Source organism: Etheostoma spectabile, chromosome 23, assembly GCF_008692095.1.
Source record: "Etheostoma spectabile isolate EspeVRDwgs_2016 chromosome 23, UIUC_Espe_1.0, whole genome shotgun sequence".
NCBI lineage: Eukaryota > Metazoa > Chordata > Actinopteri > Perciformes > Percidae > Etheostoma > Etheostoma spectabile.
In genome coordinates, this window is record NC_045755.1 from 19,776,220 (window position 1) to 19,777,325 (window position 1,106).

General features: G+C 43.3%; 1 long non-coding RNA gene across 1 annotated transcript in view; it reads left to right on the plus strand.

Moving 5' to 3' along the window:
- Positions 1-1,106, plus strand: part of LOC116673124 (uncharacterized) — a 13,777-nt gene that overhangs the window by 1,525 nt on the left and 11,146 nt on the right. The window lies entirely within an intron of this gene.

The window sequence follows — 1,106 nt, forward strand, 5'->3', positions numbered from 1 at the left end:
GTTTTCTTGGCCCAGAGCCAGGTTTATTTGTGTGGAAAAGAAAGAACCGGTTTGATGTTTGGCACTGACTCCGAACCAGCACCAGAACTGCCTTGGGGGAAAAGACATATTAGTCTCTGCCAATAAAAATAAATACATAGAAAAATGTTCTTGCTGATGGTCTCACTTCCTCATGTAGGTCATGTAGAGGCATCATTATAAAATTGAGATAACCAGTTAAAAACTCCTTGTAGTCCTTAGCGCTCTTGACCTCATTTTTGTTTAATTTGTGCATCAGATGCTCCAGCTGTTAGAACATCTTCTGTTCTTTTGAGTGACGTGACTGATGATTGCATCGAGCTGCTTTCTTTTCTCTAATCTTCAGCACTTCTTCTGAAGCAGGTTTCAGGTCAGGGGTTGAGGCGTTTCCAGGGGGGCGAGGCAGAGTCGGGGGTGTGGAGGGTGAGACGAGAGGCAGAGGTCCTGTGTGAGGTGAAAGAAACCGCATGAAAACAGGTTCACGCTGGTGGTCTAAAAAAACTGAAACAATTAATTGTGTTTTTTCTGCTGATTAACACGGCTCAGGCATGGGATTAAGGTGCTTTCTTCATGAGTCAGAACTCTGTGAACATGCTGAAGGAGGCCATTGTTAGTATCAGTCCATAACAAACGGCTGTAAGACACGTGTCCCAGTTCCATACTAACGCCAGAGAGTTTCTGTTATTATCTACTGAGGCTGGCAGTGCACGATTTTAGCAGTTTAAAAAAAAAAAAAAGGGTCTGTGGTGTGTGTGAATGAAAAATGTTGCCAGAACAATCCTGTCTCCTAAAAAATATGTTCACATGCAACCACAGTAAACTGCATTCTCAAATTCAGACACGCAAAAAGAAAAAAGTCAGACGTGACAAAAAGGCAGAACGGGGGAGTTGCTGCTCTACCGCTGCCTTGATCGGTTAGTTAGTTAGTGTCATTGTGTGACTTTAGTAAATCCAATCGAACCCTTAAAAATACAAGAGTTACACAGGAATGGCGTGTTCCCTCCAAGGCGGTGTTGGAGCTCAAATCCTGCTCCGGTCTCAGGCTCCAGATGAATACACTCAGAAACTAAGATGTTGATGAATGATCA